The sequence below is a fragment of the Ovis canadensis genome, chromosome 16 (assembly GCF_042477335.2).
Source record: "Ovis canadensis isolate MfBH-ARS-UI-01 breed Bighorn chromosome 16, ARS-UI_OviCan_v2, whole genome shotgun sequence".
Lineage (NCBI taxonomy): Eukaryota > Metazoa > Chordata > Mammalia > Artiodactyla > Bovidae > Ovis > Ovis canadensis.
In genome coordinates, this window is record NC_091260.1 from 35,453,710 (window position 1) to 35,476,081 (window position 22,372).

General features: G+C 40.6%; 1 protein-coding gene across 2 annotated transcripts in view; it reads right to left on the bottom strand.

Annotated features, from left to right (window-relative positions):
* MAP3K1 (mitogen-activated protein kinase kinase kinase 1) overlaps window positions 1-22,372 on the bottom strand; it is a 74,896-nt gene that overhangs the window by 50,075 nt on the left and 2,449 nt on the right. The gene's annotated exons all lie outside the window — the stretch shown is intronic.

The window sequence follows — 22,372 nt, forward strand, 5'->3', positions numbered from 1 at the left end:
GCTGAGGCCTGTGTGTAAACCAAGTTCCCACCACTAGTCTTAGGGATGCTGCAAGAAAGAGAGAAGAGCTGGGAATACCAGCTGTAGTAAGAGGGACAGATTTCATCTCCAGTTAAACACAGAGATGGTCAGTAAAAGAAGCCAAAAACCAGGAGCCTAGAACATATGTACTTCAGTGGAAAAAACTTTCCATAACTTGAGAACTTGTCTCTGTCTCTAACTTTTTAATGCTTACTGATTTTCCTGTAGTTAACAAGAAGAAAAAGGTTTGAAGAAAACCTCAGAAGAGTTTGCGCCTGGGGGGTAAAAGGCAGAAGTCATGAGACTATACCCTACACTAGGAAGCAACCTGAAAGGAGAAAGGGAACTAGATGAGGAGCTCAATGAATGGGGTGTCTCCAGGGAAGGGACAGCGCTCAAACCCCAAATCGAGACTCCTTAAACCTGGATTCTCCTAGTTTGGGCGGGGGGAATAGCTGGCAGGATGCATTTGAAACCACTGCGTAACTACAAAAAATAGAGCATCTACTTCTAGAATGTCAATTTTATTCCAACATTTGGGAGAGGGGATGCAGTTAGAGGTAAAAATATGAATACGACTAAAACATAAAATTCAAATGAATTAAGGTAAACTATGAGAGTAGCGACTTGAATCAATTTTGTTCAGCGCTCCAAGCAAGCATTCCCAGAGTGGCAGGCTGTGTACCACGCTCCCAGGCCCTTTCTCTTCAACAGAAGTCTGCCGAAAGAATGTTATAAGCTAAAGCAGCTCTTCTCAACAACCTTCCCGGCACAATTTGACAACCACTATATATACGGCGAAATTTCAAACATTTGTTTAGGGGACATAATTTATCAATGGCACAACCACTAGCCACATGTAAGTACCAAGTCACTCTCTACCTGAAGCAAAAATAAACTGCATGAGTGCTGAAATATTAGCCATATCGCTACCATTTTCCATCCAAGAAGTCTACTGGTTATGCAAAATAATAAGCAGCATTTACAAGGATATCTCTAAATATGTCCTAAACTATTTTCTAAAAATCAATCGTTTTAAAACTTCGATATTTTATTATTACCAACAGAGTACCCTGGATCACCTCCCCAGAACTAATCACCACACCCATGCCTTCAACATCAAAATCTGACTGGCTATCAATCAGGGACACATGCTGCCCAAGCTAAAATGGGACCTGGAGAGTATTTCTATGACGTAACTGCGAGTGACAGGAAGAGGGTGGAGTGAAGCAAGAGCCACCTGCAAGGCTCGGACAGAAAGCAATCTTCAGAACCCTTGGGGCGGGAAGGTCACTTACGTGTTCATGTCGCCCGGAGGGAAGGCCACAAAGCATGAAAAAAAGTGCAACTAGAAACCATGAAATAGGTTCCAGGATTACTTACAACCATATTTTTGTGAAGACATAATCTCTGTGGGTACAGGGATTTTTGTCTTTTCCATCACTGCTATATTCCTAGTGTAGCCAATTCTTAAAAAACTTGTCAGGTGGATAAACGTTTCTTTACACCCTGAAAAATCATAATTTAAACACAGAGAAAACTCCTACCAATGTATTTCGTAACTATGGCAAATTTAATCATGGACTGGCTTTCTAGTCCCTATGTAGTCAAGCATCCTCCAAGCCCCCTCCCTGAGAAATGTCAGAATTTCAGGAAAGAACACTTGCCGCTTTAACAACTTCCCCTCTTTGCTCCACCTTCTTCAGCCTATAAGCATTCTCCCTTCTTCCTGCCTTAAAATAAAACTCAACCCAGCCAACCCCAAAATGCTTCCCTGCTTTTGCAAATCCTTGGGGCTTCTGCCTCTCCCCTACTCTGGCTTCTCAAGAGGAGCCTGTGCTTTCTCACAGCCCTGTCATCCCTTAGAGAAGTTCAGTGGCTCTGATGCCCAATACTCCACTAAAACTGCTGGCCTGGGGACGGTGGCGGCAGCCCCTGCATCCTGCCCCGTGGCACTGCAGCTGCTGACCATCCTCTCCTTGGATGAAATCCTCTGCTCTGCTTCTCGGGTGTCATCTGTCCTGCAGGATCTTCTCCGCTCCCTTCCAGGAAATCCTGGCACTCCTCAGAGGGAAGGATCTGAGCTAGAATTCCCCACTGTCCTTTCAGTGACATGGAGATGGGCCTGGGCCTACCTATCAAGAAATTAAAATGTTCTCAGCCGCTGTGAGATTCTGAGAAACCCGAGACTGAGCTGAGCAAAGGTACCATTAATGAGGAACACTGTGAGAAGCCAGGAAACTTCAAAACCAGAGGCAGAATTACTATCAATGTAATAAGAAATATAAAGCTAAGCATATTTTACTTCCTACAAGTTGTTTTCTTAAAGGCTGTATATAAATATAAAACACATAATAACATTTTCAGGTCTCACATTGAATCTTTCTTGACTTTTTGGAGAGGATGTCAACACCAGTTTTTATTAAGAGGGCTTTCTTAAGTGCAATAGTATTTCTCTCCTCTTTTTTCTTCACTGCCTACATCATCTGTACCCTAAAAGGATGATCAGTAGGCAGCGTTCATGGAGTTGTCTAATATCCAGGGTGTACATGGAAATGGTCAAACTCAGGCAGAAACTACAACTACTCAGTTTTCTCAAAGAGCTTCTCATGAAACTAGCTACTGATAATCAACAACTAGCTAGACAACACAACAGAATTATCCTGTTACCTACCCAGCTCTTATCTGGGGATAACTGAGTTCCTAGAACAGCAGTACACATGTGGTATTATCAGTAAACATTACTGAGCTTGGAATGACAGCTAAGTTTCCATAAGCAGCACATACACAAGACTTCTGGGACAGCAAACACATTACTATTGTTACTTAAGAAAACAAAATAATGGAACATTAGAGACATAGTTAAGGACAAAGATATTTATCTTGCCTTAAAGGAGATTTCAGTTTTACCTGAGTGACCTTTCTATAGTTAAACTCAAAGATAATCTCCTTTGTTTGTTGGGGAGATTACTGAATTCTCTCAGAGCCACTAAGCTCTTTTAATTATAGAAGAAGATGCCTGCTGAAGACAAAATATTGATAGGCAGCCATTCATTAATCTATACTACCAGTAGAGAACAAGCATCAGTAAGAGAAAAAAATGAACTTAAGTCCATTTAAGCATAACTCTCTATTGGATGCTGGCCTTAGAAACTGGTATCTACTCAAATTAGTAAACAGGCACAACCAACAATCAAAACACACCAATTAAAAGTAGGCCAAAGTTTAAATTGAGCTTTAATTTAAAACCACTGGAAATGAAAACTAGCTATTATTTTCATGACTCATTTATAAAGAGCTCTAATAGCTATGTTCAGTTGTAAAGAAATAAATCTTGAATGCCTGAGCTACCCAAGGCAGCTACCTCCAAGCACGCACGGGGACATGCAGGTGTGAGACCAGGAGAAGGCCAGAGGAGCGGGTGTGTGCATACCCAGAGCAGAGGGTCAGGAGTTCTCACTTTCTCACTACTTCACTTGGTTCCTGAGGAGGCCCACCGGCTGTACAGTGGGAGTAGGGCCAGTTCACAGGGCGAGGAGGGATCTGCGTGCAAGCACTCTGTAAAGCCTCCACGAGTGGTGACACTCACTGTGCACGCCAAGTACAGCTCCCATTCTGCTGGCAAAGCTTTGCGCATGAACAAGTCCAGCCACATCTGCACCCTGAGCCTACTCTCTTTTCCGGCACAGCCAACATAACTGAAGTCTAAATTTGTGTTTACAACTGGCCTTATTTTATAAGAATGTCACATAACAATGAAAAATGTTACAAAAAATTTCACTGATGCTTCTTGCATATTTTTAAAGACTTAAACAGAATTTAAAATATCATCATTAGGTATGATTTTTTACTTCAATAAAAGACAAGAAAACGAATAATGGATAAAGAAAGATATTATCTGATGTAACTCAAACTCATCTCCTGATTTTAAAGAAATAGGAAAATGTGCACAAAAGATTGTCATAAGGTTAAAGAGCCATCTTGGAGTCAAACTGCCAGGGATCACACCCTGGCTTCACCCACCCACTAGTTGCCAAGTTACCTCATCTCTCAGGTCCCTGTTTTCTCATCTGTAAAACTGGAATAAAAACTGCCCTTACTTTACAAGGATAGGACTAGGCTTAAAGTCAGACAAGCTACATAATGTACCAGTGTACCTCCTCAGAGGAAATTAACTACTACCGCTATTTCCAGTAAGACAAGCACAGCAGGAGAAAGCGAAACGAGGATGGACTAAGGTCAGCTAGGCTTGGGTACCCCAGCCCCGCACTACACCGCAGGGCTCAACCTCCTGACAATAACGGGACCTCTCTAATGCCACTCCGAGTCAGAGCTGGTACTTTTACTGCCACCATAAATTCTGGTAATTTTTACCCTTTGAAAGTACTTTCATATCCCCCCATCTCATTCAATCTTCTCAAATTCTGGCAGTAGGAAAAGTATCATTATTTCTAGTTCACAGATGAAGACAGTCAAATTCAAAGCAGTTAAATAACTTAACTCAATGTCCTGCAAAAGTGGTAAGACAGCCCTAGGGACAGGACTGATGAGCCTGAGCCAACACCAACACTGAGTCCACCACAGTAAGCATCTGGAAAGCAGGTTAAATACCTTTAAACTAAAGACAGCTGGCGATTCCCTTTCCCATAGCTAAAAGAGGAAAAGCAGGAATCAAGTATGTCCACAAAGAACTCTTGAATTTGAACTGCAATTTCAGTAGGCTTTTCATTTTAACTGACAGAGTAAAGAAAACCGAAGTTTTGTACCAGAATAATTTTGGTTTTTAAAGTATTATCCATACTATCTCATCTTCAGGTAGTGCTACTTGACTCAAGAGCTCAAAGAAGAATTCTCATGGAATTCATTTATTTCTATTTTTTAAATTAGTCCTACACAAGCGATCACAGATGTATCTCGAAATAGACTAGAGTGTTCATAAGGTTCTTACATTAAGTTACAAATCAGAGGTTAAAATATTTTAGGCCAAGGTCTTCCGTGGTCCATCTTCCTCTCTCAGAATCTACCTACCTTGGAAAAAAAACCTGATCAGGTTTCACAGTTCACTGGTTCTAGAGGCCAATTCTAGCCACCAACACCACAACCAGCCCTTCCTGCTCTCTGTCCCATTCCTGAGCTGGTCTCCGAAAAACAACCTCGTGGCTGCTTCTATGCTCCAGCAGGCAAGAACGGTTCAACATCCTTTTGTTGTTTCGTTGTTGCTGTTGCGTGGTTAGTTGGTGTCCCTGGTGGTGCAGTGGTAAAAAATCCACACACCAATGTAGGAGACACAGGTTTGCTCCCTGGACTGGCAAGATCCCCTGGGAAAGGAAATGGCAACCCACTCCAGTATTCCTGCCTGGGAAATCCCATGGACAGAGGAGCCTTGCAGGCTATAATCCATAGGGTCGCTAAAGAGTCGGACACAACTTAGCAACTGAACAGCACCAACAAACATCCTTCTGAGCAAGCCTTATTCAGGAGAAGCAGCTCTGAGACATCTGAAATGATCCATGCTGAGGAATTCACCCTGCTTCAGCTGCAGGAAGCAGCTGACCGTTCTGCTACCCAGGATCCAAGGTGAGACTAGTGATGTTTCACATCCCAGACTTACAGGAGAGATTCCAAAATAGTCACCGGGCTGTGGGGCAGAATCTGACACTCTCGCAGCTAACAGTGTGCATGTCACCGTTTCCCCCATGACAACCACAGGGGACATAATCCCGGACGACAGCGGTAATGGCTGTCAGATAGCCACAGTGACCACAGCCTCTGAACCTCAAATTCACACACACGATCCTAAAAAGCCAAAATCTTATCCCATTTTCACAGGTAAGAGAGCTGTCAAAGACAGACCTGGATGCTGAAATTTTAATGGTTTGTGCAAAGAAGACAAAATTTTCTATTTCAAAAGATTTAACACATGTGGCTGCCTAAGCACATGGTAAAGAGCGAATCAACATTTTAAATATGCTATTCCTTAAGGAGAAACTTTTTACCAAAGCTATATATTATTACCAATATTCATAATGCAGACAATCTCCACAGTACACAGAAACAAATCCTAGATTAGGCACCTAGAAAATAAATAATTGGCAGCATGCAATTTTCTATGTCTTTGGACTAACTTTTGCAACAGATTTATAGGGCAGGGGTAACCCAACAGTGTAAGGACAGGAAGTCAGCCTAGGAGTAAAAGTATGATAAGAGATACACATTCCATCCCAGGTTGGGAAGATCCCTTAGAGAAGGAAGTGGCAACCCACTCCAGTATTCTTTCTTGCCTGGGAAATCCCATGGACAGAGGAGCCTGGCAGGCCATAGTCCATGGGGTTGCAAAGAGTCAGACATGACTCAGCACACACACATATACATAGGTCATCTAAAGTGTCAAGAAGATTTCATAAAAAATGCAAAGCCTTATAAATGTTCAAAAAATAATTTATAAAATGAGATTTATTTTTAATAAAGTACAGAGAAATGCAGGAAAAAGTGTGAATGCACTGGCACTATAGGGGCTTTGTTACAGAATTCAGTGTAAGTTGCTCGCTGAAGACTCTGAAATAGCAAGTTCCAGTAAAACCTGTCAGCATAGAATGAAGAGTCAGTACTTTAGAAAGATGTGTGTGTTGGGGGGGGGTGGGGGTGGGGCAGAGAGAGGGTGGCATGTGTGTGTTGGGTGCTGGGAGGAAAAAGAAGCAGAGAGAGAACACACACACACACACACACACACACACACTTTCATCTTGGCTCAGTGCATGGCTGACTATATTCTCTACTTAGGTAAGAAATTTTCACTAACTTAATTTTAGTAATTAAAATACATTCAGTACTTTGGGGAACCTTTAACAAGAATAAAGCAGTCTATTACACATGCAATTCTGTACACATTTCTTTTCAAGTTGCTGTATTTAGAGACAAGCTGACTTGAGACACCAACAGTTTTATATGCTATCACCAAAACTTGGCCTAGGAGGTGTAAGGGAGAAGAAGAATGAAAGTTCACGAGCATAAACCTTTTTCTCTTTGATGCCAAAACTGCCTTTACAGACCTAAGTCCCCAAAGTGCAGGCTTTGTTCTCATTTGTTTTTGGTATTATTTAAAACTCTTCTAGCAAATCTTCTTGCAGTGGAGGGTTATGTTTCACTATCCACTTATAAAACTGCAGGATGATTCCAGTTCACATTGTGCAAATGACATTCTAACTAGTGACAAAACCTATAGCCAGCTATCAAAATCAATCACAACCAGCTATAAGAACGGTGCTAAAGCAACCAAGAGTCAAAGGACTCTGCTCTATTTCTTATCACAGCCTTCGTGGCGGTAGCATGCAGTGTGTGCGTGTGTGCTGAGCTGTTTCAGCCACGTCTGCCTCTCTGCAATCCTATGGACTGTAGCCTGCCAGGCTCCTCTGTCCATGCAATTCTCCAATACCCGAGTGGGTTGCCATGCCCTCCTCCAGGGCATCTTTCTGACCAAGAGATCGAACCCACGTCTCTCCTATCTCTGGCACTGGCAGGCAGTTCTTTACCACTAGCTCCACCTGGAGAGCCCATCATGCAGTAAGTGCTCCCAAACAACTGAATAACTTCACAACAATTGGAACTTGAGAGCGATGTGAGTTTTGATAGAAGCAGGAAGGGTCAAGTATTCTTCACTACCAGGAATCTAAGACAAATAGTTAATTACTGTTGGAGGTCCCTGTGCTCAGCACTGAATTATGAGCAGCTTCAGCTGTGTAGATGAAGAATAGTGGTGGGTGAGAGTGTCTGCTGGTGTGAATATGCTTCAAGTTGATGTAACCATGGTTAAATCAGTCAAAAAGTTCTATTCCAAAACTATTTGATAGTCAAGATTTTCTAGAACTTGAGCTCCAAATTATTAAAGATTAAAAAGGAAAAAAAGATTGATAGTGAAATTCATACTGTTCAGTAACTGCCAACTCTATACAAATTACATGAAAAGAACCTACAAAACAGAAATCTGAATTTTCACAATTAGGAAACGATACAATTCAGTGTCATTTTTTAAAAGTTTTTTTAGTTAAAAGTTTGTATACATATGTCTTTATAAACATAGAAAAAAGTCTAAGGACTCCTTTGCTTATTAGAGGTTATCCCTAGAGAATATCCTTTCCTTATGTAGTTAAAGTTAAGGGGAAAATGTTTTTAACAGCAGTCAAGTTATCAGAATTGAACTTTCCTGGTGGCTCAGATGGTAAAGAATCTGCCTGCAATGTGGGAGACCTGGGTTCACCATGGGTCAGGAAGATCCCCTGAAAGAGGGCAGGGCAACCCACTTCAGTATTCTTGCCTGGAGAATCCCCATGGACAGAGGAGACTGGCATGGACAGAGGAGCCATGGGGTCGCAAAGAGTGGGATAAAACTGAGCAACTAAGCACATACAAGTTACAAGAATTAGACTTAAAAGTTATTTTCAAAACTACTCTCTACACATATTTGCTAAACACAAACATAGATACGACTTCTCTGTTTTCTGAGCCTTCACTGCTTTTTATTTGCATTTCTTATAGCTGCTGCTGCTGCTGCTAAGTCACTTCAGTCGTGTCCAACTCTGTGCGATCCCATAGACGGCAGCCCACCAGGCTCCCCAGTCCCTGGGATTCTCCAGGCAAGAACACTGGAGTGGGTTGCCATTTATAGTTGATACCCAGGTTTAAAACTCCAAGAATTAATAAGTTCAAAAATCTAAATTGTTTCAATAATCAGAACTAAATTTAGCCATAAGAAATAATTTTCAAAATAAATTTTTGGAATATTATTTGCCAGAGTTTCAACGGGACAAAAAGATTATGTGAGCCAACCTCTTCTTTTCACAGATAAGAAAGCGACCCAGGAGACCAGCCTTAGGTCCTCACAAAGTGATGAGAACTCTAATCAATGTCCTACTGATGACATGCTTTATCCCACATTACATACTTTTGAAAGCTGCGTTTTCCATTATTCTAATAATTTCAAAATACTAAGGAAACCATATTGTTCTCAAGATGCTGCATAATCTACACAAACTGCCTTTGTTAAAGTAATGGTAACTAGTAAGGGAACTGTGAGTCTCTTTACATCATCCTCATCTGTACAGCCAAATGTTTAAGTAGAGAGTCTTCATAATTACTTGCAGTTATATTACAGTTTTTACTGAGTGCTTCTCTGGGTTAAGAATGGTGCTTCATTCCATTTTTAATCACCACCACTGACTCCATTTTCAAGATGAGAAATTTGAGGTTCGGAGAAATTAAGTGACTTTCTTGGAGTCCAGTGACAGGTGAGTGACTGAAGAGGTCTGCCTCCTTGGGCCCAGCATCCTTGTGCTGCCCCTGAAATGTAATTGTGCAGTTTCAAAACTACATTCAGGGACCAAGGGGGCTGGAATTCATCTGCCTGAGAACATTTCCCTGTGAGCCTCTGAAACTATGGAGAGCTACTAGAAATGCAAGAGCCACAGCTCCTAGACTGCGGCCTCAGACACAGACTGTCTCGCTCCAGCTTTGATGTAACTCCTCCTTTGGGCCTCCTGACCCACTTCCTAGGGTGCTGGAGTTACCTGTCAAACTACAAAGGCTCTCTATTCTGTCCCAAGCACGGCGAGCAGCATGGAGGCAGAGAGCCCTGCATGGTTCTCTGGTTTGGCTGCTGAGCCCTGCCCCCACCCAGACAGGGCTACCTGAACTACACTCACAGTTCTCCGTATCAGCACACAACCCACCATGAACTTCCAGGCCTCTGTGTGTTCTCCACACACCCCTGCCCCTACCCCCAGGCCACAAAGTCTGTCCCCAAGTCCCTTTCACCTGTTTAACTCCTCTGCACTCGTCGGGACTGAGCAGTCCTCCCATTTCCCGGAAAACCCTTCCTGTACCCTCCCATTCCCAGCAGGTTGGCCAGGCCCACCCTTGTCAGCCGGCCGTCTGTTACGTCTGTTACCTCGTTAAACTTCACGGGCTTCCCCACTGCTGGGTCCCCAGCACCTCGGCGCCTAGCACGTCATTCCAAGAGTGTTCATGAAGGCATGACCCCAGCCGGGTAGGGAGTGATGGCAGCCTGACAATGGGCATTCACCCTGGCGTGCTTACTACTCTGCCTTTCCGTTTTTCTAGAAAAACCACCCACAGACCAGACAGAAAGACCTGCAGTGACCCTACATCTGATGCGCTTGTTTTCCTGTGACCCATGAGCCCCCCGGCACCTTGCCCACGGAGGCCAGGCAGCTGATACAGGCCTTGTGATGGATGCACCTAGGCCACTATCAGCCTCTGTGCTCGAGCACTGAGCATATTTGTTCTCTGACTTGAGCGGTCTTGGATTACTCTGGGTGACAGCAATCCAGTTGTCCCCCTGTAGCCACAGAACACTGCTGCCAGGACCTCCTGCGGGCACTGAACTCTACAGATGCTGAAGTCCATATACTATAAAACCATGCAGTCAGCTCTTGGTACCTGCAAGTTCTGCAGCCATGGAAACGGAGGGTCAACAGGGCGCTGCCTGGCACCAAAATATTTTCCCAAGACTGTACCTCTGAAATTTTAACACAAATTAAAAGAAAAATCTGGTTTGCTTTATCATAATGTATTATAATTTTAAAAGAATTTTTCTTTTTAAACATCAGTAAGGCATGACTGTATATGGGATGACAGAGGAAAAACTTTTTTTATGAGGAGTTTTCCTTTAAAAAAAAAATTTATTTACTTATTTGGCTGCACCTGATCTTAGTTGCAGGATTTTTACTTGAAGCATGCAAACTCTTAGTTGCGGCATGTGGAATCTAGATCCCTGACCAGGGATCGAACCTAGGCCCCCTACATCGGGAGTGAGGAGTCTTGGCCACTGGGCCACCAGGCAAGTCCCTAAAAAGGCCTAAAATTGGCAAAACTAATTCAGATACCAAGGAACTTTAAATCAAAGAGTTCAGTAGAATTCACAATACCTATCGACTTCTGGATAAACTCTGGGAGACAGTGAGGGACAGGGAGGCCTGGCGTGTTACAGTCTATGGAGTCGCAAAGAATTGGACACACCTTAGCAGCAGAACAACAACTGACTTCCGCAAATAGCAACATTTATGTTTAATACAGCAGAATACCAAAAACTGTTCATTGCAGGGGGAATAAAAACATATTAAAAGTTATCTCACAGCAGAGACAAAATAAGTATTCTAGACAGAAGAAACAACATTTAGTGCACTGAGAGAAAAGAAGGGTCAGCCAGGGAAACAAAAATGTGAACGTAGCCCTGAATGACTGGAGCAGGGTGTTCAGGAAGGGGAGCTGAGAGGGGCGCAGAGCCAATTACCAGAGCTTCTGAACTGCATTAAGGAGTCTGGACTTTATTCTCGGGATGAAGAAAAGTTTTTTTTTCTCTCTCTCTGAATTCACTTATTTAAAGATAGAACACAGCCATTCAAAATTGTAGAGCACAATATCAACACAGTTTAAAGCTAGGGAACTAAGTTGAATTGTTGTATTTAATTTACATTAATAAGTATCTTAAAAGAAGCAAATGTAGATTTTAAGATTTATTAACACGCTAATGACCCAAGTAACTAAGAGAATCTAAGTTGAGAGTGATATTGTGTGATTTTCACGTTGAAAGATTACAGTAACATATATTTCAATTAGACAGCAGCAAATACAAAAGCATCTTCTGAACTGTACAGTATCCTGTATGAAGGAGTTCATTCTACAGCATTTCATCATTCTCCTGGCCTCAGTTTGTGCATAGAAGGCATGCTGGACACCAGCAATTCACATTACATAAATTATCCACCACTCACAAGGTGTAAAATCTATATTATACATGTATAATATAGAAAAAAATGTATATTATACATGTATAATATGCATGAATAGAAATTATTCTTGAATGCCAGAAACAGTGCCAATTATTTCTGACAGACTTGGGATTTCCCAACTTTGCCACTGATTAACTATCTGAACTGTTTAAGCCTGTGTTTCGGTTTCTTCATTTCTAAAACGAGAAGGCTGGGCTAGATTTTTGTCCACTTTAGTGTCAAGATCAGACTTCCATAGTAGAAACCTCACTCTAACTGCAGTGAGTGACTGAGGAGAACATGTCCAGGAGCCAGAGGCTGGTTAGGAAGAAGTTTTGCAATAACTGGGAGGAGGTGACAGAGGCCTGACCCTGGTTAGCAGCTGTGGGGGTGGATTCCAGGGCTAGCAGACACTGACAACAATAGAACTGGAGACTGATTGGATGCTGAGGGTGAGAAGACCAGCGTAAGCGCACAGCCGCTCAGGAGGTGGTGGCAGGAATTAAACCAATGGCACCCAAAAGGACCAGGAGATCTGACCGGGAGGATGGAGATTCCATTTGGGTGTGTGGTGGCTGTAGCGCCTGGCTGAGCTGCACCTCCTGGAGAAACTATCCCAGGGGCAGGGGGGTGCAGGGTTCTATCACTGAAGCCAAGGCATTTTAGGCACCAAAATATTATAAAAACAATTCAGCAAAGACACAACTAATAGTCTTCTGATGTATCTTTTTCTCTCCAGTCAATGACATTCTTTAAGGATCTTTGCAAAAAATGTGAAATGTGATTATTTAAGAATTTAGCCCTTTGTGCAAGAGTAAGATTTGAAAGAAAGAAATGTATTTGGGAACGTTGAAATATTTGAAAATTTAGTATGTGATAAAGGGGATACTTTTAATCAATTAACAATGTTGGGAAAAAAACCTAGCCAATCATTTGGAGAAAATAAAGTTAGGGCCGTAAACTTCAGAGAGCTCAAGAGACGATTTCTTTTTTAATCTATAAAAATAGTATTAGAAAAGATTGGTGACTTTTTATAGTCTTATGGCAGGGAATAATAATAGCTATTACCTACATAGCGCTCATCATGCACCATGCACTATATACAGTGTTTATACAAACACTTTGTTCCTGCAACAATTCTGAAGTAATATTTTCATTTTAGAGTTGAGGAAATTGAAGTGCAACAAAGTTCAGTAACTTCCGAGGTTCTCTACTCGACAGTGGTGAGACTCTGCCTAGAACTCAAGCATCTGCGCTCTGAACCACTACAGAGCACAGCCTCTCTGTAAGACCATGCAGAAAGAGAGGGAGAGGGACAAAGAAATGAAATCTGAAGGAATATTTAAAGCCTCTTTATGGAACGACAGTTATCACTGAAATTCATAAATTATAACACAAAAGTAGAGGAAAATATTTCCAATAAATGTCAAGCTAATATTCTAGTACATAAAGGATACTTTAAAAAAAATCAATAAGAAAAAATTAAACAATTCTCTCTCATGTGTGAAAGTCACAAAAGAAGTAGGAAATTGTTAATAAATACAAGTTGTATGGATGTGAGAGTTGGACTGTGAAGAAAGCTGAGCGCCAAAGAATTGGTGCTTTTGAACTGTGGTGTTGGAGAAGACTCCTGAGAGTCCCTTGGACTGCAAGGAGATCCAACCAGTCCATTCTGAAGGAGATCAGCCCTGGGTGTTCTTTGGAGGGAATGATGCTAAAGCTGAAACTCCAGTACTTTGGACACCTCATGCGAAGAGCTGACTCATTGGAAAAGACTCTGATGCTGGGAGGGATTGAGGGTAGGAGGAAAAGGGGACAACAGAGATGAGATGGCTGGATGGCATCACTGACTCGATGGAGGCGAGTCTGGGTGGACTCCGGGAGTTGGTGATGGGCAGGGAGGCCTGGGTGCGATTCATGGGGTTGCAAAGAGTCGGACACGACTGAACGACTGAACTGAACTGAACTATGATGCTAAAAAGCTAAGAAATGCAAATTGAAATAAGAAACCATCTTTCACAGACTGATAATATCAAACACTGGCAAGAATGTGAAGCAATGAGCACTCTCACATACCGTGAGATGAATGTAAGCTGGCACAATGTTTTACAGGGCAATTTGGCTACATGATAAAAAATTTTAAATATACATAATCCTTTGACTCAGCAGTTTTACTTCTGAATATTTATTTTACAGAACGAAATGCACAAATATCTGAAAATGCACATACAATGGTAGTCACTGCGGCGTGATATAACTACCAAACAATAAACACTATGTCTAAAAAGAAGAGATTGGTTAATGAGACGACCAAATGACGGAATGCTATGCAGTCATGAAAATGGCAGCTCTACGTTCATCGTTAAGATACTAAACAAAATGCTGTTAAGAAAAGAAAACTGTACAGCAGTCTACATAGTACTGTTCTTTTGTTAAAAGATAAATGCATGTTTAAAACAGATTGTTCTGTTGCTTTCAAAAGGACTGTCTAACCATTTTATTAATAAAGCTTAATCTAAAAATTCTGAATTCAGAAAAATCACAAGGACCTTAATATAACAGTGTGGAAATGCCAGTGTGCCAGAAAAACTGAAACGTATTTTCAAATTTCAAAATAAGTTTATACTGACATTAAAAGTTTTTTAGGAATATTAGTACCTACATTAATTAATAAGTCACATCTTTTTTTTTAAATCTAAGGATCAATGAAAATAATTGATTACTACCCAACAAGAATTTAAGAGTATCAATAAATCCAGATAATAAATAATTATTTTGAAAGAGGAAAAAAAGAAATGTGAAATGTCTTTCTCAAAACACTCAACATCTTAAGACGTGAACATCAAGAATCCAACCCTTTCACAAGCAGCCATCTTATTAGACCAAAGTCCTCACAGTAATTAAATAACTTGGTCAACATTGCAAAGCTGGCGCTTACTGCCTGACTTCTCACAGTCTAGCTAGGAGAAAGGGCAGTATATATTGGTGGTGGTGATTAACTATTAAGGCATCTTTTTTTAATTGTAGGATATAAAATGACTCAGGCCAACAAAAAGAGCAAAAAAAAACTCTGCCACACAACCAGTCCACAGGACGTTCGTAATGAGCAGCATCCAATTTTATGCAATTCTAAAGAACACTTCATTTATTCAGCATCAAGGCTACAGGACCACCTCTTCCAGATGATTTAGATGTTTACCACTTTGAGGATCAAAATACTTTCTACAATCATCAGGGACAGAATACTTCCTTAATATGTTACAAGCTTTCTAACTTGGTTGACTGAGTGGAGAGAAACACAACAATCTTGTAAGCCACAGTCATTGTCATTACGGAAAACAAAGCCAATCATATGATCTTCATCACTCTCATTTTACAAATAAGGAACTGATACCCCAAGAGTAATGTGGGAAAGTGCTGTGAATTAATAAATTCATAGTCTTAGAGGTGATCCAGGTGTGTGGAACCAAGCGTTCCATCACCAGGCGGCCCCCAACTGCCATGCTCCAACGTCCTCTTAGCAGGTCCCTTTCTCCTCCCTTCTTAGCACCTGTCAGGGCTCTGCCTATATTCTGCCTTTAGGGAACCTGTCTCTTGCTCTAAGTATGGGTCTTCTAACTGGCTGCTTTTAATTGCTGCACATACATTGCTGCTGCTGCTAAGTCACTTCAGTCGTGTCCAACTCTGTGCGATCCCATAGACGGCAGCCCACCAGGCTCCCCAGTCCCCGGGATTCTCCAGGCAAGAACACTGCGTTAGGGACACCAAATAGACAAGACTACAAGAATAATAAAGAAATGTCAGCAAATCCTGAGTGAATGCCCCTGGAACTCTTCTAAGTGTAAAATCAAAGAACTTCAAAGCACAGATTTTGTTACAGGCCCTTTGGCAGTTCAGAGCCTTCTTTTCTTACTTCTTAGTGCTAAACCATGTTCCAGATAAGGGAGGCTACCGGGTTTAGTTACCACCAGTAAACTTTAAAACGTTTTCTGTTAATGTGGGTTCTTGGTTCCTGAAATCTCACATAGTACTTGTCTAGCAAATCTTTTCTTTAATGCAAATGTGAACTATTTATCCCAAGTTGAATCATTATTAGTAGCAAATTCATAAATTTTGGATGAAGTAGGGTAATTGGGACAAAAATCCTAAACATAATATCCTAAATTTAGATAACATTCTGAGAACTCAGAAAAAGGAATCACTGTATTAATGCATAACAGCTCCAGGTGTATATTTATATAGATACGCACACACACACACACATGCGTGCACACACATACACACACACACACACACTTTCAACTCCCTGGTAAGAGAAGAACTACATACACAGAGCAAACATTTCTTCTTACAGCGTATTATCATGCAGTATAGCTCTTTCGTCTGTACCACATTAAGCCATCCTACTTCACCTGTGGCATTTGGTGTGTCTAATACTTCAGATACCTCCTAATGAATCTATCACACATTGACTATTTGGAAACACCAATCATCTAGGCTTTTGCCATTTAACCCCATCTCAGCTAGGTCTTGATTACATCTGACCAAAGGGGAAGAACAGACAATCCACTGGTTTGATCTTGCAACATCATAACTACCTCCATCCATTTACTTAACAAATTCTTACTGAGGATCTACTCTGGGCCAGACATTTTGCTAGGTTCTGGGTTCCTACCCAGCCAAAGGCTCTGCCCACTTATGTCTTTTCAGTCTTCAAGGGAAGGCAACCATTCACCAAATGAGATAAATACAAAATCAAAGCACTAACAGTAAGGACATGGAGCTACAAAGCCAGTCTAGGAGACGAGGGAAGGAAGGCTTCCCTGAGGAAGCCTCAGTGAGCTAAGATATGAAAAGGGAGGAGCTGACTCAGGACTGGGAAAAGTGCTCCAGGACAGAGAGCAGGCGGTGCCACAAAGGCCCTATGGCAGAGGTGGTGTGCTGAGTCAGGAAATGAAGGCAGTCCTGCTGAGAATAAGGGTGTGTGTGATCAGAGATGGGCCCAGGGAGGCAGCCAGGGGCTAAACCAGGCAGGGACTCTGTGGGACATCTTAAGAACTCTCCGATCTTTATCCAAATGGAAAGCATCTGAACGTTTTACAATTCAATTTAATTTACTTTTCTATAGGAAAATTGCTACACTCAGATTTACATTTTTAAATGATCACTCTGGTCACACAATATGGAGAACCAACTGCAAGGGAGGAAGCAGGAGAGAGGGAGCAAGTTGGGAGGCTACTATGTTAGTTCAAATGAGAGATCACGGAGACCTAGACTAGGAATATGGTAACAGACCAAAGCACCAGCCTCTGATACGGAACTGAAGACTAGGAGCTGTCAAGGGTAACTACTAGCCTCTCGTCCTGCCGCTTCATGAGCAGAGAACTCCTGAGTATGAGTAGGGCAAGGTGTAGGGAAAATCCTGAATTTGGTTTTCGATGCCTGAGTATGGATGTGTTCTGTAGAGAGGTGTGGCAACTAGGAGAGGTCATGGCTAGGAAAATAAACTCTGCACTCATTCATGAAAGGCCAATAGTTGACCTAAAGGCATTAATGAGACTAGGGTGGGGGTGGAAGAGAGGAAATGAGAGAAGGCCTGGACCTGAGGATGTTCTAACATTAATGCTCAAGAAGCTGAGGGGCCATTAAAGAAGGGTTGGCAGTGTTAAGAAAACAACCAAGGAGGGCTTACCCATAAGCACAAATAACTAGACACTCAAATCCCAGAAACTCAATTTTCTCAATATTTGACAGTTTACACATGGCTCTAATTACTTTGCAACTACAGAGTTATTAAACTAATTCTGTAAGGTTTACATTATATAAAATTGGTCAACACTATTAATCACTGCTTGCTAAATACCAATTACTGCTACAAAATACCAAGCAATACACCAAAACTCGTAAGAAATAGTTCCTGCCTTCAAAACTTTCCTTAAGCTACATTATGATTAAAATCACATCAATTAAGTCATGAGTTAGTGTGTCTTCTAATACACTTATTTAAAAATTAATTCATCCTAACACTTTGGGAAAATTAGTTCATCCTAATGCTCATCCTAACACTCTTAGAAAAGACCCTGATGCTGGAAAAGATTGAAGGTAGAAGAAGAAGGGAATGACAGAGGATGAGATGGTCGGATGGCATCACCAACTCAATGGACGTGAGTTTGAGCAAGTTCCGGGCGATGGCGAAGGGCAGGGAAGGCTGGTGTGCTGCAGTCCATGGGGTCACACAGAGTGGGACGTGACTGAACAACAACACTTACATGCATCCGATATTCATGGGTGCCAGACACTACTCTAGGTGATGGGCAATGGCACTAAGAATAAGACAGAGTTCCTTGTCTGTTAGCAACTGATATTTAGTATTCAGAATGCTGTAAGACCAGTTTGAAGATTATTTGATGCTATATCAGTTGAATGGTTATTTAGGCCATAAAGGAAGGCAATAATACCTACTACTTATCAAGAGTACAACCTCTACCCCCCCACCCTGATATCTACCTTCTTCTGACTCCACATACACTCATCATCATGCTTACTGTGACACTTAGCCAACACGCTAACTACAGCACTGCGTAAGCTCCAGGCTCTTGCTTCAGTCTTAGAGAGGACTGAAGGGCTCATCACTAATTCCCAGGTGACAGACTGCATTTTCAGAAATACATGCTTGGTGGGTCTTAAGAACTTAACAGCTCTTGGCTCTCTGTAACATCTCAATCTATTAAACCAAACTAACCAGACTGGTTATTTCAAAGGATTCTATCGCTAACAGTACAGAACTCCTTTCCATACCAAACATACCTAAACTAACCCATAGGCCAGAGTAAATGAGACAAGGATATCTTCTTGATTATCTTATAGCCTAGAGCATACTCTATACGTTTCCCAATGTTATTTCCCTAACTAACAGAGTTGCTTTTACTAATAATAAAGCCTGAATTGTAAATCCAGTGTTGGCAGATCCTCAGTTTTTTGCTCCTATATCCGCTACTTAATTTTCTCTTTAAGAAAGAAAGAAAGAAAGAAAGATAGAAAGAAATCACATCTGAACTTGCAGTTCCATACTCATACCTTTTAAGAGTATAGGCAGAAATAGTTTGAAAGTAATCTGCACCTGAATTTGCCATTGCTGTGGATATGGAAAAGCTACAGTATATATCTGTCCTAAGAAAGGGAAAGAGCAAAAACTAGCAGACCAAAGGTACAAGCAGAAAGCAGAACAAAGCTTCCACCTTTAACTACTGTCCTGAGAGGTCAATCATTCCTCAGAAAGCTAAGGAAGCACTACTGTTTTCACTGCAGAGATACAGTGTGAAATGCTGTGGGTGAGATTCAGAGCACTAATCCTTAACCTAGGTGCTCCTCTCTATTCCCATGTCTCTCACAACACTTAACATGGTAGTGTGAAACCTCTTCATAATACAATCTGCCAGCAGAAACAGAGGCTGTGCACTGATGACATTTTTCTCTACCACCCAGAAAATCACCTCGCAGAGATTCATAAAAGTTGGATGAATGAAATCTAAAACAAGTACAAACGGAGAGGATCTGACTCCACTGGAACAGTTTCCATGTGTGATGATTAAAATGAATGTGTGATATTATATTAGCTTCTTTATTTCCTTCTACTTATAAACCACACAAATCAAGAAACCTAAGAAACACTCAACACTCACCAACCGTTCTCCTTGACTAACACAATGAAATGATCTAAGTACAAATCATTTGTTCTCCCTGCCTAACATGATGAGGTGATCTAAGCACAGTTTACCTGTATTACATGTATGAGGCCAGGTTACAAACATCATGCTTTATGGACACATCAGGAGACAAACGTATTGGCAATGGCACTGGGTAGAAACCTATCATTCTCACATTGACTCTTGAAGGACAACTTCCTCCTTCAAATCATTAATCTGGTCATTAATTTGTAAAAGAAAGTGGAGACAGCAGAGAGGGATGGAAAGAAATGGACTGTGCAGTGAGATCGTCATGGACTGGAAGCCTAGCCTGTTTTCCAGTCGTGTGATCATGGGGCTTTAGCATCACACACGAGTTTCTACCTCTTGAAAACAGAAAATTACAACACTCTGGAAGGCTGCAGACATGATGAAATGAGCTAATATATAACTTGCCTGACACACAGAAGGCAAGAAAAGTGACTATATAAAAGTACTTCTACTTGATCAATGAACATGTTTACTAACCACAGCAAAAATCCTCTTATTCTCTTGCAAGAACACCCAACTAGCAGTTAGCTTTGCAGTGAGGATTTCTAAATAACATTTACTTCAATTCTGTTTCTGATTATTTCTTTTGCGTTTCAAAATGTTCTTAAATTATTTCTTAAAAACAACTTGGGTTGATTCTTAATAGTGCATATTTCCTCACATTAATCTTTTTTACCCATTTACATTTTAAAGTAACTAATTTTCAGCTTAGATTATAAAAAGAGGCCAGGACTGAAGAAAACAACCAAGTCTAAGGAATATACCTGGTACATCTGATATAGCAAGGCATTTCAAGGTTAGAAGTGCAAAATACTGCAGCTCTTAAGGAGCCTCTGGAGACTAATGCTTCTCCATGCCACATTCTCCTATTGCCTTCCTCAAAGAAAAATAACCCTCAACCCAAGAAATCTGGATACAAAATGCAAAAGTTGTGCCTTCTTACTCAGAGAACTTCTGAATGCCCCATGTTTTCCCTCAGGGGAATCCATTCCCTATTAACTGCCCCAGCCACTCCAGCATTTCTTCTGGAATGCTCCCAGCAACTGTCAAGGGCTGATCAGCAGACAGCCTAGGCAAGCTGTAGCTGGTTCTTTTGCTCTTGTTGAAAGCAAAGAACGCTCCTTTCATTCCATATTTTGAAATCTTCCAAGTCAGTAAGTCAGCAACCATTTCTAAAATGTGCAACATATGCTTGAGGTAGTATAGGAGATGTGAAAAAGAGTATCAATGAACAGAGCTACTTCCTGTTTTTTTTTTAATCTAGCAAAATAGAGTTATTATAGCATATTGGAAATAATGTATTAAGGAATGTTGGTTAACCAGTCACTCATGCCAGAATCAGATATGAAAAGAAAACTAAAGTTGGCAACAATTCTAGTTCTAATATTTCCCTTTCAGAATTATATTTAATAATCTTTGAAGAATGCATTCATTTTCTTACCTGATTCAAAATAAAACTTGGAGACAATTCCTAACTACAAAACTTACAAATTCATGGAAGACTAACTTATGTAACTACTTCTGTCATTTTATAAAATCACCAACTTAAAAAAAAAAAAACTTATTTGGGGGCAATAATTTTCCTACACCTCCTTTAGTAAAGTCACTGAATTATATTTTTAGTCCAGAAGCTTCTAAAAGGAAGTGAAAGCTGAGGGCTATATGAGGATATAAAAGCAGCCTATGAAACAGCTTCAGTTTTAAGGAAAAACTAACATTAACAAGCACAGCATATCTTGTTCTTTCATGGGGCCAGCAAATTGTTAGTTAGGTTTTTTTTTTTTTTAAGTTACAAAAATAGGATGGAGTAATTATATCTACCAAACTCACAATAGCCTGTTCAATGGAGAGTAACACTGTAATTTCTCTTCAAAGCCAGTAAATAGGAAGAAAAAGCCCCTAATTCTGCATTAGAAGGAAAAATCCCAAACCCTTGGGCGCCACTTACAGGCAAGAAACTTTCACTGATTTCAGTTACCAACCTGAAAAAGAGGGGTGGACTTAAAATCTTCTATTTTTAATATCAATATTATTTATATTATTTACACTACAAAATTGTATTTTCCACAATTTCAATTTCTACACCCAAAGTTCAAAAACTGGAGGAATTATGAAATTTAAAAACTTTAGGAATTCTCTTTAAAAAAATATGACAGGTCTTAAAGATGTACAGTACTACTGAAACATAAAAATATTTCAAAATCTTGATGTTAGATGATCCTTCTAAAGTATGAATGTAACTATTATCCAAAAAGTAAAGTTCAATTGCAATTTTCCTCCTTACAGTCAAAGTGCTTATACCAACGGTCTCAAATGAATTTCAACCCCATGAACAAGGAAATATGGAAAAAACTCACTATTTCAAAAGTAGAGAAAATAAATATTTTACTATAAATGAAATGTTTATGTATAACATTTGGGATGAACAAACAGCATTCTGGCCAGCGAAATTCATTTAAAAAAATGATTTTGCCGATTAGTCTATTATTTCATATACTGTGCAATTATAATCCACCCTTTCAGAAAAGGGGAGGGGGAAAACTAGGTTATAAAATGCAAAAATTAAACATGGATTACTCACTCCCTGAATTCTATCTGCTTTCACTTTCGTCCTCTTATTTTGTGTGGAGACAACACTAAACATCTATACATTAATTTTACAGTGGTTCCTCTTCTATTATATTCATAGCTCGTTAAGATGCCTAGAATGCTGAGGCTTGCTAAATTATTTACTGCATCCAAAAACTTGGTATCATGGGAATAAGACAAAATTCACCTCTCAAATTCAGGGTTTAATATCTTTAACTGGACCTCACTTGTAGTAACAATCGC